The 15,152-nt window shown below is 38.4% G+C and overlaps 1 pseudogene; it reads right to left on the bottom strand.

Annotated features, from left to right (window-relative positions):
- Positions 1–1,404: 1,404 nt before the first annotated feature.
- LOC140634991 (RNA-binding protein EWS pseudogene) lies at positions 1,405–3,603 on the bottom strand (annotated as a pseudogene).
- Positions 3,604–15,152: the final 11,549 nt, after the last annotated feature.

Below are 15,152 nucleotides of genomic sequence, written 5' to 3'. Positions count from 1 at the left end.
CATAAATACCTCTCTCTAGCTTTAATTTTTTGAGGAATTTTCATACTATTTTCCACAGTGGCCCTACCAATTTGCACTCCCATCACCAGTGCATAAGGGTTTCTTTTCCCCACATCCTAGTCAATACTTGCTATTTCTGCTGTTCTTGATTTTATCCCTCCTGACAGGTATAAGGTAATATCTCATTTGTGGTTTTGATTTGCATTTCCTTCATGAATAATGATGTAGGACATCTTTTCATGTGTCTGTTTGCCATCTATAGGTCTTCCTTGGAAAAATGTCAATTCAGATCCTCTGCCCACTTTTGAATCAGATTTTTTTTTTTTTTGGTATTGAGCTGTAGAAGTTTTTTGTGTATTTTGGATATTAACCCCTTATTGGATATATCATTTACAAATATCTTCTTCCATTTGGTAGTTTGCCTTTTAGTTTTGTTGATAGTTTCCTTCACTGTGCAAAAGCTTTTTATTTTGATGTAGTTCCAATAGTTTTTGTTGTTTCCCTTATCTCCAGGGGCTTATCTAGAAAAAAGTTTCTATGACTGATGTCAGAGAAGTTACTGCTTGTGTTCTCTTCTAGGATATTTATGATTTCACATCTCACATTTAGGTCTTCAATCCATTTAGAGTTTATTTGGTGTATGGTGTAAGAAAGACAGTTTCAGTCTTTAATGTGTAGTTGTCCAGTTTTCCCAGTACCATTTATTGAAGGGAGAGTCTTTTCCCCATTGTATATTCTTGTCTCCTTTGTTGTAGATTAATTGACCATATAAGTGTAGGTTTGTATCTGGGCTCTCTATTCTGTTCCATTGATCTCTGTGTCTATTTTTGTGCCATTACTATACTGTTTTGATTACTACAGCTTTGTAGTATATGTTGAAATCTGGGATTATTATACCTCCAGTTTTGTTATTTTTTTCTCAAGATTCCTTTGTCTATTCAGGGCTTTGTGGCTCCATACACATTTTAGTACTATTTGTTTTACTTCCATGAAAAATACTCAAATATTTTGATAGGGATTGCATTGAATCTGTAGATTGCTTTGGGTAGTATAGGCATTTTAACATGATTAATTCTTCCAATCCATTAGCAATGGATATCTTCCCAATCATTTGAATTCTCAATTTCTTTCTTTTATTATGTTGAGATATGTTCCATATAAACCCACTTTTTGAAGGTTTTTATCAAGAATGGATGTTGAATTTTTTTTTTTTTTTTTTTACTGTTTATAAACATTTGGAATTTTATTTAAAAAAAAAAAAAACATCACAACCATGAACATTGTTACAGTTAGAGGCCCTCTTGGTTCTCCACAATGATACTGAGCATGCTCACAAGGGGTTCCCATTGTTTAGTCTTTAGTTAAACAACCATCTTTAAAAGAAGGAAAAAAAACTCGGCACACTACCATTTAACTTGTTTTAATGTTTCTTCACAAATGGTGAAAAATACTAAAGTACAGACAAGGAATAATCATAATGTTGTGGCCAACATTATAAATATGGAATTATAAATTTAAAACATTTTCTGGTTTAAAAAATAAATCTGGTAGTCAATGCAGCTCTGCGGGGTCTCTGCGTCTAGTAGGGCCGGTCTCTGCGCTCCTGACGGTGCTCGCCTTTATCCATTTTTCCAGGTCCTCCACGCCCGCCTCTTCTTCCTCCCATCTGTTCCATCAAAGGTCCAGGGGGCCCACCAGGACCGCCTCGTCTTCCTCCGCCAAAGCCACCTCGGTCCATGCCCCGGCCACCACGGAAGCCCCCTCTGTCTCCACCGCGGCCACCTCTGAACATCCCACCGGGACCACCGCGGTCCATGAGGCCACCTCTTCCTCCCCGCATGCCACCAGGGCCACCTCTGCCACGGTCACCGCCCGGGGGCGGGAAGGGTGGTGGAAGGAAGCCTTCAGGCTTTGGGGCCTTACACTGGTTGCATTCTGTTCTCCAGGCGAAGTTCTGGTTTCCACACCCCGGATTGGGGCACTGCCAGTCCCCAGCTCGGTGCTGGACGTTTCCTCCTCCAGATGGGTTCCCTCGGGAACCCCGGGGTCCTCTTGGGGGAAAGCCACCTCTGTCTCCTCCACGGCCTCCCATGCGACCCATGGGGCCCCCAGGACCTCCTGGGCCCCCTGGACCTCCACAGAGTGGCAGTGGCATCCCTCTGCCCTCACGGGGAGGCATACCACCCCGCATGCTGTTCATTGGAGGTTTCTTCCGAGCAAGAGAAACCTTAAGTTTGCTTCCTTGAAAATCTTTCCCATCAAACCACTCCACAGCAGCCTTGGCAGTTGGTGGGTCTTCATAGGATACTGTAGCATCACCTTTGGGCTTTCCTGTTTCCTTGTCCAAGTAGATATGGATCATGGGTTGTCCGGTTCTCTTGTTCATCTTAACAACTCCACATTGCTTAAAGAAGTCAGCCAGATCATCTAGAGTCACATTGTCATTTAGGCCTTGCACATAAATTGCACTGTTGTCAGAGTCTTCATCTGGATCTACAGGTGGGCCTAGATCAAGATCTGGTCCTTCATCCATGGGTCCACCAGGCTTCTTGAAGCCACCTCGCTCTCCAGCGCTGCCCATTCCACCGCGTCCTCCTCCCCGCCCACCTCTGCTCATGCCTCCACGATCAAATCCCCCTCTTCCCCTGCCCCGGTTATCAGGGCCACTCATGCTCCGGTTCTCTCCTGGTCCGGAAAATCCTCCAGACTCCTGCCCATAAACACCCATGCTACTGGGGTGGTCCTGTCGGAATGAACTCTGCTGCCCGTAGCTGCTGCTCTGTTGGCTATATTGACTTGGAGCCTGGCTGTAGGATCCAGTTTGGGGGGGATAACTAGTGGGCGGCTGCTGCCCATAGCTGCTTTGTTGACCATAGCTACTCTGCTGTCCATAGCTGCTCGGCTGCCCATAGGTGCTCTGCTGAGAGTAACTGCTCTGATCATAACTAGTCGGCTGTGTAGAGGAGTAGCTGGTAGGAGGATAAGATGGTGGTGCTGTGACTGGCTGCATGGGGTAGCTCCCAGGTACCTGGGGATAACTGTAGTTACTCTGTCCATATCCTAGGCTGGGCTGGTTGTAACCCCCTGTGCTAGATTGAGGTTGACTAGTCTCAGCGGGTTTGTTACCATCCTGTGGTCTTGCAGGTGCGGTGGCTGCTGGCTGCTGCCCATAGGCTGGGTAAGCAGGCTGAGTGCCATATGCAGACTGAGCTGCATAGGAGGCCTGGGTGGTAGTGACCGGAGCAGTGGTGGTATCATAAGCACCAGTGCCGTACCCCTGGACAGGCTGACTGTATGCCTGGGGGGCAGTTGGAGTAGTATAACCAGCGGGAGGCTGTCCATAAGAAGTTGCATAGGCGGTCTGCCCATAGGTCGCAGTGGTCTGAGCCTGGGTATAGCTGACATCAGTGGGCTGTCCATAGGTTCCATAACTCTGCTGCCCATATGCCTGGGTGGTCTGTGCATATCCTTGAGTTGGTTGGGCGGTGTATGCACTGTAGCCCTGCTGGGCTGCAGCTTGGCTGTAGGTACTGTAATCCATGGACGCCATTTTCTCTCCTTCCCTCTCGTTCTCTCAACGTCCGTCTCCCTCTCGCTTTCCCTCTAGGCCTGGATGTTGAATTTTATCAGATTTTTTTCTGGATCTATTGAGTTAATCATATAATTTTTATCTATTGTTTTGTTGATGTGTATCATGTTGATTGAGTTGCAAATACTGAACCATTCTTTTTTTTTTTTTGAACCATTCTTGCATACTCAAAATACAACCCACTTGAAAGTGGTGAACAATCCCTTCAATGTACTGTTGAATGTCATTTCCTAATATTTTGTTGAAGATTTTTGTATCTATGCTCCTTAGGAATATTTGCCTGAAATGTTTTCTGTGGTGTCTTTGTCTGGCTTTGGTATCAGGGTAATTCTGGCCTCAAAGAATTTATTTGTAAGCTTTCATTTCTTTCTTATTTTTGGAATAGTTTTAGCAGAATGGCTAATTCTTCTCTGAATGTTTGGTAGAATTCGCCTGTGAATCCATTTGATCTTGGACTTCTTTTAATAGATTTTTTTATTACTGATTCAATTTTGTCACTAGTAACTCATCTGTCTGGATATCCTATTTCTTCCTGATTCAGTTTTGGAAGATTGTACATTGTATGTATTGTATGTTGCATGTTGAGAAGATGTAGGAATTTATCCATGTCTTCTAGGTTGTCCAGGTTGTTGACATATAATTTTTTGTAGCATTTCCTTAATTTTTTTTTTATTTCTGTGGTGTCAGTTCACTTCTCCTCTCTTGCTTCTGATTTTTGAGTCCTTTCTCTTTTTTACTTGTTAAGTCTAGCTAAGGGTTTATCAATTTTATCTTTATAAAGAACTAGCTCTCAGTTTCAATGATTCCCATTCTTCCCTTTTTTAAGTCTCTATGTCATTTATTTCTACTCTGATATTTATTAGTTCCTTCCTTTGATGACCTTGGGCTTTGTTCTTACTTTTCTAATTTCTTTAGATGTAAGGTTAGATTATTTGAGTTTTTTCTTGTTTTTTAAGGTAGGCCTGTATCACTATAAATTTACCTCTTAGAACTGCTTTCACTGCATCCCAAAGTTTTGGACTATTGTTTTCATTTCCTTTGAAGTTCTTCTCTGTTCCTTTTTTCTTCTCTCGCTCTTCTTCTTTATGACTGATGTGTTCCTACGGTGTTATTTTGGCTTTGTTTCTCTTTATTTTTTGTGTATCTATTGTAGGTTTTAGTGTATGGTTACCATGAAGTTCTTATATAACATTCTAAATATGTAGCAATCTATATTAAGTTGATGGTCATTTAAGTTCAAACACATTCTAAGAAGCAAGCTTCTTATTTTTTAATTCCTCCTACATATTTTATGCATATGCCATCATATTTTACATCTTTTTATTCATAATTTTCTCACATCTAATTATGACCATTTCTTTTCCACTTAAAGAAATCTCTTTAGCATTCCTTGTAAGACTGCTTTAGTGGTGATAATCTCTTTTATCTTTTTTTTTTTTTTTTTTGGCCTAGGAAACTATCTCTCCTTTAATCCTGAATGATAATCATGTTGAGTAGAGTACTCTTGGTTGTAGGTTTTTTCCTTTCAGTACTTTGAATATGTCATGTCACTTTTTTCTGGCCTACATAATTTCTGCTGAAAAATCAGCTGATAGTTTTTATAGGATTTGTCTTGTAGATAATCTTTGCTTCTCCATTGCTGCTTTTAAAATTCTCTCTTTATCTTTAAACTTTAACATTTTAATTATTATGTGTGTTGGTGTAGACCTACTTGGGTTTATGTTGTTTGGGACTCCCTATATTTCTTTACAGAGATGTAAAGATGTCAATTTCCTTCCCTAGGTTAAGGAGGTTTTCAGCTATTTTTTTTCTTCCAAAAGATTTTCTACCCCTTTCTCTTCTTTTTCTGGGACCCCCAGAATGCAGATGTTTGTTTGTTTCATGCTACCTAAGAGATCTGTTAAACTACTCTCATTTTTTTAAAAGTATTTTCTCTTTTGCTGTTTAGCTTGTGTGTTTTCTATTACCCTGTGTTCCAGATTGCTGGTACATTTTTCTGCATTTGCTAATCTACTATAAATTTCGTCTCCTGTGTTTTATTAAAATTCCAGTTATTATATTCTTCAGCTCTAGTTCCTTTTTATATTTACAATCTCTATTGAAGTTCTCACGGAATTCTCTTTAGCCCAGTGAGCATCTTTATAATCATTAAATTATTTCTCAGGTAATTTATTTCTCTCCATTTCTTTTAGTTCTTTTTCTGAAGTTTTTTTTTTAGATTTTATTTACTTATTCATGATATATATATATATATATATATATATATATATATATATATATAGAGAGAGAGAGAGAGAGAGAGAGAGGCAGAGGGAGAAGAGGGCTCCATGCAGGGAGTCAGACATGGGACTTGATCCCGGGTCTCAGGATCATGCCCTGAGTTGAAGGCAGGCGCTAAACCACTGAGCCATTCCCAGGCTGCCCTGAAGTTTTTATCTTCTTTCTTTTGAAGCATATTCCTCTGTCTCTCCATTTTGCTTGACTTTCTGTGTTTGTTTCTAGGATTAGGCAGGACGAATTCTCCTAAACTTGAAAGAATGGTTATTACCTATCTACACTGTGCATGCTTGGTGACTTTTGCGGACTGGCTGGAGCTGTGGCTAGCATGGGTTTGGGTCCCCAGGGCTCTCCATTCAGTGGGGGATCCCTGGCAGAACAGCTAAGGCTAAAGTGGATATAAGCCAGATTACCCTAGGGTTCTCTACACTACCGGAGACCTGGCAGGGCAGCTGAAGCTGAATTGGGTGAAAGCTGAGTGTCCTATGGTGGTTTGCACCAGAGGTGCCTTGGCTATGTGATAGAGCTGAGATCAATATGAGTGGGAGTGTCTGGGGCACTCTTTGCAGGTGGCACCTTGGCAGAGTAGCTGAAACAAATCCAGGTATGGGCTTAGGGTTCCCAAGGGGCTCTGCATAGGGGCCACCCCAGCAAGGTGGCTGGATCTGAAGATGTCAGCCAGGAGGTTCTGGGGTGCTCTCCACTATGAGTGTCCTAGCAAGCAATCTAAAGCTAAAGTGTTGTGGCCCTGAAGTGTTCTGGGGTACTTTGCATCTGTGTCACCTTGGTGCAAAGGCTGGAGCTATAGTGAGTGCTAACTAGAGCTGTCCTGCTATGCACTGGCCTGTTGCTACCTTGGTGGTATGGCTGGGGTTAGTGTGAGCTAGGGGCCCACGACTCATGCAAGTGGCAGGCCCATTAGGGTACAGGATTGTGAACTGGTCTGTGCTTTCAAGGTTGTGGAGCGGGGGCAGTGTTCTTGGTGTCCATTAGCCCTTCTCACCTGAAGAGTGTTCCAGCAGCTACCCCTACTATTTGTTTTATTTCTTTTTTTTAAGTTTTTATTTATTTGTTCATGAGAGACACAGAGAGAGAGAGAGGCAGAGACACAGGCAGAGGGAGAAGCAGGCTCCATGCAGGGAGCCCGATGTGGTACTCGATCCCAGGTCCCCAGGATCATGCCCTGAGCTGAAGGCGGTGCTAAACCACTGAGCCACCCGGGATGCCCTACCCCTACTATTTGGCAGAATTCTAGGGCTAGCTCTTTTATATGCTCGTTGTTGTTTTAAACCACAGCTTTTTCTCCGTACTCCAGTGTAACCAAGCTGGTATGGGTTTGTGGGCCCCACTGTTCAGAGGCATTAAGCCATCTATGGTAATCTGCTCCTGCTTAGGTCTGCACTTTTAAGGTGGGTACCATGTCATTATCCAGTCCCTCTGACCAGGTCCTCCAACCATTTGCAGGGTTCTAGTACCAGCTTTTTACATGCCAGTTGCTCATTTAAACTACAGGGTTTTTTGTTGTTGTTGTTTTGTTTTTCTGTGCCTAAGGACTCAGGAATCTGTTCCTGGTCCTTCAGTACTATCCCTTCCCACTACCATTCACAGCCCTGGGTTGGGGGAGTTTCCTTCTTGACCATGTCTCTGTCTCTCTTGCTGCGCTCTTTTGCCAGTCTATCTTTTCTTGTGCAGAAGCTATGGGTTGGGTTACAGCCCTCCTTCAGCAGGAACTGTTCTACAAATAGGTGTGATTTGATGTGTTCCATGGAGGTGAGTTGGACCAGACCTTTAAGAATAGATTTTTTTTAATGATTCCATTATATTGTGTCTAGAAGACAAAAACTTCAAATGTGAAAAACTTAAAGTAAGTGTATGAAGAAAAATAGACCATGAAAATACTAATCAAAAAAAAAAAAAGGTAGAGGAGTGACATCAATGAATTGTGGACTAGGAAGCTCCAAAGTTCTTGTTTCCCCACAGAATCTTTGAAAAAAGCAAAAAGACATCTAAATCAACTTTGTAGAACACCTGGAAAGCAGTCGAAGGTTTACTGAAACCAAGAAAATGCCCGATTTTAAAAAGTCATATTCAAAATGGAAGAAAAGTTTTCTGATATTTTTACTCTGGTCTCCCCCTGCCCCTAACATGATAGCAAAATTGGTCTGATGAAGGTGACAAGCCCAATTCCAAATCCCCCCAATCCACCACCACCACCCACCCACCCACACACACACACACACACAAAAAAAAAAGGTTGTAGAGCAGAACTTATTGGTGAATCATTGTGTATATCTTTTGTAAACTGTATAAAGGATACTTGAAATACTGATACAAGGCATTCACTACATAACCAGAAACATAGGCAGTAAAAGTGGCAGAAAGTACTCATAAAAGCCACAAGGTATATTATTAGCCTATAGATGCCTAGGACAAAGATTACAGGTAGAAACATAAAATAGGCCATAAAAAGCCCAGAGAAGCTGGAGGGAGACTCTTTAGGAAATAAGGACATTCAAAATCTGCTGAGTGTATACAGAATCCACACAAATACCTAGCCAAGATGCATGTTTAGAGAAGACATTAAACTTTCACTTCAGGATGATCTCTAGGTTCAGAACAAGTCTAAGAATGAGCGAAGGAGTTCCCTAACACAGAGCTAAACTGCAGAGTTAGAAACGTGATTATTTTCTTTCTTTCTTTCTTTCTTTCTTTCTTTCTTTCTTTCTTTCTTTCTTTCTTTCTTTTGTGTTTGTAAATGTTATTTGTCTCATATTTTAACATTACAATAAATTTATGTCAAAACATTAGCTGAATACAAGTGATAATTTAGTGTTTACACATTATAAGCAATAATCTGTTCAAAAATAATTTCAAAAAGTTTCAAAACAAGTAGACTATTACAGACTTCAATAATCAAAAAAATTAGCAAATCCTGAGGGAGGAAGGAAGAGAGTCTGATTTTCAGGTTACCACATTACAACAGTCAAATGCCCAATTTTCACGACAACAAAACATTGTGAAGTATATAAAGAAACAGAAAATATATAGTTCACTTTTACAAAATAAACAGAAGCCATCCCTGAGGAATTATAGACATCAGATTTACTACACTTTAAAACAGTCATCTTAAATATGCTCAAAAAGCTAAGGGCAAATGTGGACAGAGCCCTATAAATTAGAAAACTAATATATGAATAACAGTAGAATATCAACAAAGAGACAAATTACTAAAAGGAACCAAACAAAAATTTTAGAGTTGAAAAGTAAAATAACTAAAATGAACATTTCACTAGAGGGATCAATACAAGATTTGAAAGACCCAGAAGAAAGAAAAATCAAAAGTAAACATAGGTCCATTGAAATTGAGTGTGAGGAGCAGAAAAAAAAGAAAGGAAGGAAGGAAGAAAGTGAAAGAGCCCAAGAGACTTGTGGAACACCATCAAGTAGACCAACATACCAATATGAAGTCCTAAAAGAAGGGGTTAAGAAAGGGGTAGAAAGATTATATGAGAAAATAATGACTGAGAACATTCCAAATGTGATGAGACATATAAATCTACAGTAGAATAACATAAACATTCATTATAATGAAACTGTTGAATGACAAAGACAGGATCTTGAAAGCAGCAAGAGAAAAAGTGACTCATCACATACAAACAATGCTTAATATGATTATCAGCTAATTTCTCATTATAACCAGGTGCCAGACGACAGTGAGATGATACATTTGAATTCTGGGGGGCATAAAAGCCCCATCTACCAACAATTCTCTGTTTAACAAAACCATCCTTCAAAACTCGGAGAGAAATTAACATTTCCAGGTAAAAGCTGAAGTAATTCTACAACTTCTTTGTAAGAAATGCTAAAGTCCGTTAGATTGAAATAAAGGACCAGACTGCTTCTACTAAATTCTACTAAACATTTAAAGAATAATTAACACCATTCCTTCTGAAACCCTTCCAAAAAAATGAACAGGAATACTTTCTAACTCATTTTGTGAGCCCAGCATCAGCTCTGAAACTAAAGTCAAAGATATCATAAGAAAATTACAAATAACCCTTATGAATGTTAATATAAAAATCCTTAACAAAATACTATCAAATTGAATTCATGAACTTATTAAAAGAATTATACCCTAAGATCAAGTTAGATTTATTCTTGAAATACAAAGATGATTTAAAATATAAAGGCAATCAAGGTAATAACCACATTAACAAAATAAAGAGGAAAAAAATTCATCATAACAGTTGATGCATAAAAAGCATTTGATGAAATTCAATATTCTTTTTTAATTAAAAAACTCAATAAATTAGGAATAGAAAGAAACTTTCAAAAAATGATAGTGACCATATGTGAGAATCCCATAGCTAACATCACGTTCAATGGTGAAAGGCTGAAAACATCTCTCATTTTAATGAGAAACAACACAAGAATGCTTGCTTTCATCATTTCTATTCAACATAATATTGGAAAGACTGGCAAGGGCAGCCAAGGTGGCTCAGCGGTTTAGTGCTCCCTTCAGCCCAGGGCCTGATCCTGGAGACCCGGGATCGAGTCCCACATTGGGCTCTCTGCATGGAGCCTGCTTCTCCCTCTGCTTGTGTCTCTGCCTCTCTCTCTCTCTCTCATATAAATAAATAATTTTTTTTTTTTAAAGAAAGACTGGCAAAAGACACTGGGCAGGAAAAAATAAATAAAAGATACTCAAACTGGGAAGGGACAATACATGAATTAGCAAAATTGTGGGATATAAAAACAAAACAAATACATATTACATTGCTATATGCTAGCCATGTACAACCCCAAAGGAGATTAAGAAAACAACTCCATTTATGATAGTATAAAAATATTAATAATAGATTTCACCAACAATGTATTTAACCAAGCATACAAAGGACTCATATACTGAAAACTACAAAAAAAAATGCTGAAAAATATTTTAAAAGATATAAATACATGGATATATATCCCAAGTTCATAAATCAGAAGACTTAATAATGTTAAAAGTAAAACACTACACAAAGAATCTACAGATTTAATACAATTTTATCAAATTACTAAAAAAGTATTTTTGCATGAGTAAAACCCAAGTTCTGGTTCAAGATGGCACCATAGGAAGATCCTGAGTTTACTGCCTCCAAAGGGCACACCAACTCTGCAGCTATATATAGAATAATTTCCCCAGGGGTTGGGGGGAACCACTAAAAACCAGTGAAACAATTTTGTCATATCAGACAAATAAGAGGGGAAACATATAGAAAAGGCTGAGACAAAATCCTGCCATAAACCACCCACCCATGGCATAGTAACCAACAATAAGGAGGGAACTGAAAACTGGGAGCTTCTTTCCTACCTCACATCTGGCACCTTGATTTTTAAGACTGGCATCTAAGAGATGAGTCCTGATCTGATTTTGAAGTCCTATAGGACTCACATCCAGGAGACCCTTGGAACAAACTGAGGAATGACTCAAAGGGCCAGCATGCAGATTCACTTGCTCTAGAGCCCAACACAGAAGCAACTCATTGAAAAGTGCCGAGCATTTATGTGAAAGAGACTCATTTCCTAATTTTAAAGCATTGTTCTAAGAGACAGGGTCCTAATGGGATACTTTCCAGTGTTGGAGGACGGTGGGAACCATCTTTCTGCTCTTCCTCTACCTTGTTGAAGCCAGAGGTGATTTTTTTTTTTCCTTTCCTATGGGTGCCAGCTCTAGGCTCCAGTTGGTAGGCAATATCTTGCATGCTCTCCCTCTGCCTTCCTAAATCAGATAGGCACAATCTTTTTCTTTCTTTCTTTTTTCTTTTTTTTTTTTTTTTTGCATATCACTTTTTCTTCTTTTTTCCTTTTGCATTTCTTTTTAAAAAATTTTTCTAGATGGTGATATCTTAGTACTCCTCCTTGCTTTGATCTATCTAGTGATAGAACACCATTATCTCCCAGAGGAGAGATTCTACATACACATCTAGTAGCTTAGGTTTTACTGCTGCCCCCAGGGGATGCCCCTTGTTACTCAGGCAGACTTGGGTTCCTGAGTTTCATAGGACCCAAGTATCCTGGGTATCATGTAACGATCAAAGAGACAGTTCTTGGCAAGATACTATGCTCAGGGTCCTGCGCATAAAGCTGATTGAAACACATTCTCAGATTTTCTATGAAGGAAGACTACTTTCTAGTACTATAATTTCAATCTTAGTGGCAAGCTTCAGGTTTTATTCACATCTTGAGAAAACAGAGGTGCTTTCAGGAAACATATGCCACAGGGTACCAACTCTGCTCTTCCTCTGTCTCACTAAAAGCTCAGCAGTATCTCCAAGAAAGTTCCATACACTCATATGGACTAATTTTTGCAACTACTGCCCAGGGGACATCCCTAGATTATCAGGCTCTGGTGACCAGCAAGACTTATGCTTGCAGTCCCATGGAACTGTATATTTCTGCATTCCTTAAAGCTGCTTCCTGAGAGTTTGACTTCCAGAATCTAGTGAATCTAGCCTGGATCTAAGTGCTGAAATCTTCCCCAATGAGACACTGATTGGTCTTGGCACACCCTCAATTACTGGAAGCTATTAAAAATAAAAATGACTGCTTGAGAAATCAGAAAGGTTTGAAAGATAACCAAGAGCTAGGGCAAAGTTGAATAATAAGATTCATCTGCTACACAAGGCCGACCCTTCAAGACTGCAAGAAGTGGCTATTCTATCTAGTACATAGAAATTAACACAGAAAATCAAACAATATGAAAAAACACTGAAATATGCTCCTAAAAAACAAACAAAAAAATAAAACCTCAGAAAAAAATTTTAATGAAATGAAGATAAATAATTTGATCTGAGTGCTAATGTCATAAAGATATTCAATGGACTTGGGAGAAGAATGGATGAACACACTGAGAACATGCCAAAAAACCCCACAAAATATAAGAAAGTACCAAACAAAGTCACAGAGCTAAAGAACACAATAATCCACTGAAAAATACATTAAATAATAGACTTTAAAACAAAGACCGTAGTGAGACAAAGAAGGGCATTTTATGATACAAGGGTCAATCCATCAAGAGGATATAGCATTTTGAAATATGTATGCGCCCAACATCAGAGCATCTAAATATATAAATCAAATATTAGCAAACATAAAGAGAAAAATAGACAGTAATAAAATAAGAGTAGGGGACTTTAACACACCACGTACATCAATGGGTAATTACCTAGACATAAAATCAATAAGAAAACATCAGCATTAAATGACATGTTAGACCAGATACACTCAAAAGATATATACAGAACATTCCATCCAAAGCAATAAAATTCACATTATTCTCAAGTGCACATGGAACATTCTCTAAGACATATGTTAGGTCACAAAACAAGTCTTAACAAATGTTAGAAGATGGAAATTATATCAAGCATTTTTTCCAACCACAACTGAATAAAAATAAAAATAAATTACAGAAGAAAATTGGAAAACTCACAAATATGTTGAGACTAAACAACATGTTACAGAACAACTAGCAGGCTCACAAAGAAATGAAAAGTGACATTTAAAAATACCCTGAAACAAACAGAAGTGGAAATATAACATATCAAGACATGGAATGCAGCAAATCAGTTCTAAGAGGGAAGTTTTTAATGATATATGCCCATCTCAGGAAATAAGAAAAATCCAAAATAAACAACCTAACTTTACTGCTGAAGTAACTAGAAAAAGAATTTAAAACAAAGCTTAACATTAGAAGGAATGAAATAAGAAAGTAAGACTAGAAATAAATACAATAGACTAATAAGAAAACAGAAAAGACAATTAAACCAAATGATGTTTCCTTGAAAAAATATACAAAATTGACAAGGGTTTAGCTAGACTTGCCAAGACAAAAAGAAACAGGGTCCATAGAAAGAAAAAGAAAGAGAAAAAGAAAGAAAGAAGTGAAAGTGAAGACATTACAGCTGATATCAGAAAACTAGAAAGAATCATAAGAAACACAGGAGACTACTCTGAACAATTACATAGCAATGAATTGGACAACCTAAAAAATTGGTAAATTCTTAGAAAAAAACAACTTTTAACACTGAATCACGAAGAAACAGAACTTTTGAATAAATCAATTACTATCAAGAAGATTGAATCAATAATTTAAAAATTCCCTAGAAATGAAAGTCCAGGACCAGAGAGATTCACTGGTGAATTCTACCAAACATTTGAAAAATAACTAATACCATTCCTAAAAGTCTTTTAAAAAATAAAAAGGAGAGGGAACACTTCCAAACTCATTTTATGAGGCCAATATTACCCTGATACTAAAATGAGACAAGAGCACTGAAAGACAGAAAAATTATGGGTCAATATGCCTGATGAACATAAATGGAAAAATCCTCAACAAAATATCAGCAAGCAAAATTCAAGAATATATTCAAAGAATCACACACCATATCAAGTGATATTTTACTTCCAAGGATACAAGAATGCTCCAACATTTGCAAATCAGTCAAGATGATACACCACATTTTGTCATTAACAAAATAAAGGATAAAAATTGTGTCATCAAAAAAAAAAAAAAAAAAGCATTTGACAAACTCAGCAACCACTTATAAAAACTCAACAAGTAGGTATAAAGGGCCTATTCTTCAACACAATAAAGGCCATATATGATAAGCCCACAGCTAACATTATATTTAATGTTGTGAAAAGATTAAATCTTTTCTGCTGAGATCAGAAACAAGACAAACATGCTCAATCTTGTCACTTTTACTCAATATACTGTTAGAAGTCTTAGCCAAATCAATAGTCAAGAAAATGAAATAAAAGGTATGGGAATTGTAAAGGAAAAAGTACTGTCACTACTTGTACATGACATAATACTATACATAGGAAATTCTAAAAACTTCACCAAAAAAACTGTTAGAACTAATAAATGAATTCAGTCAAGTTACAGCATGCAAAATCTTTATTCAGAAATGTGTTGTGTTTCTATATCCCAGGAACAAAGTATTGGAAGGAGAAATTAAGAAAACGATTTCATTTATGATTACATCAAAAAGAATAAAATGACTAGAGATGAATTCAGCCAAGGTAGTAAGAGACCTGTACTGTGAAAAGTGTAAGATATTGATTAAAGAAACTGAAGACATAGGGATCCCTGGGTGGTGCAGCCGTTTGGCGCCTGCCTTTGGCCCAGGGTGCGATCTTGGAGACCCGGGATCGAATCCCACGTCGGGCTCTCAGTGCATGGAGCCTGCTTATGTCTCTGCCTCTCTCTCTCTCTCTCTCTCTCTCTGTGACTATCATAAAT

Source organism: Canis lupus, chromosome 6 (genome assembly GCF_048164855.1).
Source record: "Canis lupus baileyi chromosome 6, mCanLup2.hap1, whole genome shotgun sequence".
NCBI lineage: Eukaryota > Metazoa > Chordata > Mammalia > Carnivora > Canidae > Canis > Canis lupus.
The sequence above is the reverse complement of the archived record's forward strand: the minus strand, read 5'-3'. Positions and strand labels throughout refer to the sequence as shown.